Source organism: Pteropus vampyrus, unplaced genomic scaffold, assembly GCF_000151845.1.
Source record: "Pteropus vampyrus isolate Shadow unplaced genomic scaffold, Pvam_2.0 Scaffold44, whole genome shotgun sequence".
NCBI classification, from domain to species: Eukaryota; Metazoa; Chordata; class Mammalia; order Chiroptera; family Pteropodidae; genus Pteropus; species Pteropus vampyrus.
Window position 1 is genome coordinate 6,531,638 of NW_011888825.1, and position 2,364 is coordinate 6,534,001.

Here is a 2,364-nt window from a genome sequence, read left to right on the forward strand (position 1 = left end):
ATAAAATGCTTGAACCATTAGGTAAGTTTCTGATACTATTGCTGGTGGTTAGGCGCCCTCTACTGGTGGACTCAGCAGCAAAGCACCGAAAGCTGAGTTTTCTATTCTGGGATGACTGCTTCCTAAGGAGACCTGGAATGCAAGTGTGTCTTCAAGGATTTCCAAAAGGAAAACTTGCTTCTTCTAGGCCATATCTCATTCAAGATAAATTCTTTCACCTTTACAATTCCTGAAGGTTGTCTTAGAAAATTTTTAATAGAAGTGAACAGGCGAGCACCCTGGTCGCAGAGACTGAAAATCTTGTTTTCAGAAAATTTTCAGATAGACTGAGAACATCCATTATAAATGAAATCATATTAGAATTTAAGAATATTTATTTTAAAAAAACTGTGGACTTTGGTGTTGTATGGAAGAAAAGAATATTGGCATTCTCATAATAGAGATGGGAAATGTCTTAGTGATCCGGGTACATGGATGTGGTTAAGGAGCTACCTACCTGCTTTGTGGCTTTGAACTGAGCCTGGAATGTGGTAGAGGTGGTGGGTAAGGGCACAAGATTTAGTCAGACCTTTGAGTCCTCGTTCTGCCACTTATTAGAAAAGTCACTAAAAGCCCCTGACTTTCCTTCATGTGACAGTCTCTTAAGTATTTCAACACAGTATACAAATTCAGTACACTAAAGCCAATTTCATTCCATCAGATTCATTGTATTTATTCAATGGGACATGGAAGAGTGTAAAAATACTACAGAGTAGTTTACAGCATGTATTTATTTATCTCCTCATTGTATTTACAGAGTAGCCTCTCACCAGGGCACTATATTGAGTACTTAAAACAATGAATTATACATAGACACTGCCCTCGAGAATGAAAAACCTAGGAGAAAAGCTAATATATATAGACAACTATTAAAGGTGTCAATGATGTGAGAAATACATGTGATCAACAGAAGTTCTCAGAAGAGAAATTATTTCCAATTCTGAGGAATCAGGAAAGGCTTTTCTTTTGGTATTACATTATTGATATGATTCCTGAGTTTGCCTGAGCACTAATCCTTGACCATGTGGAAAGATAAAATTCAAAGTGTTTTAATAATTCTGTTGGTGAGCTTGGGATGTATTAGAAACAATGATATTAAAAAGAAACAAAGAAATGAAAAAATAAGGCAGTTACAAACTCACAGAAAAAAATCGTATAAGAAAGAACATATTTTTGTAGTACACTATTTGGCTCAATGATGAATAATATTTACATTATTATGATAACATAAGTTTAAACTGGTAAACTAATCAAAAAGTGTGATTTAACTCTACTGGGAGGAGAAAAAGAACATATGTATACATGAGAGAATAAGAGAATTAAATGTCCACTTTCAAAAAAATGTTAATAAATAACATTGACAATTATTATATTAATAAATGTAACCTATAAATATGGAGGATTAGACTGAAAAAAATCAGTTAAAAGTTAAAAGCGATTATGTAGAGGGGAGGGCTCAGCAAATGGGTGATACTGAGGACTGCTGATTTTTACGATGACCATTGCAAGCTATTTAACTTTTTAAAACATGTGTATATTCCATTAAATGAATTTTTAATGACAAAAAGAGAGAGGGATGATGTAACAGATTCTTGTTTGTTTGTATGGTTTGGTTTGTCCATCTTCCCACCCTTATTTTGAGAATGTAACCTTTGCTTTCTCAACACTTTTTTACTCCTCTACTTTTAAATGCATGTTTCCTATGGAAGATTACATTTTCTCACATAACTATATTCCCTGGATCCAATTGATTGGTCCAGATTTAGAAGGGAAAAAGAGAGAGGGAGAGGGAGAGGAAAGAGGGATAGAGTTATATAGAAATAGATTTATGTGTGTGCGCATGTGTGTATGGCGGGGGAGGGAAGAGAGAGAGAACGAAATGGCACACAAAGACAGAGAATAAAAAAAGAACTTAGCAACATTGAAGTTTCTGGTTGCATTTATCCTGGAGGACAAGCTTTATCCTTGCCTTTTTAGTAATTTGGCTGTAAATTCTATTTCAAGTAGAAAACGTCTTACATCTTCTATGCTTTTTTTACAGTTAGTTTGAAATTATTTCCTTTTCTGCAAGGGACAGTGGCCTCACTCCTAGTCTAAAATGGTATCTGATTAGCAGCCTCTGTGCAGTCTTTCAAAAATTCTCAGAAGATACCACTTATGACACAGTAGGTGTTTTTTAAATGTGGTCTTTCCTAGGACTAGCAGGCAATGTCATACTTGAGCCTGGGAGGAATCTTTAAATTACAAGGCAGGTGAAAATGAATGGAGAGAAGACAGGGAGATATGTCATCAACAATCTACAATCAACGCAAATGAAAACTGTGG

General features: G+C 35.1%; 1 non-coding gene across 1 annotated transcript; it reads left to right on the forward strand.

Annotated features, from left to right (window-relative positions):
- The first annotated feature begins 399 nt into the window (after nucleotides 1–399).
- On the forward strand, nucleotides 400–531 carry LOC111738901. The gene has a single exon (XR_002780034.1). It is a non-coding gene; the product is annotated as a U6atac minor spliceosomal RNA (small nuclear RNA).
- The last annotated feature ends 1,833 nt before the right edge of the window (nucleotides 532–2,364 follow it).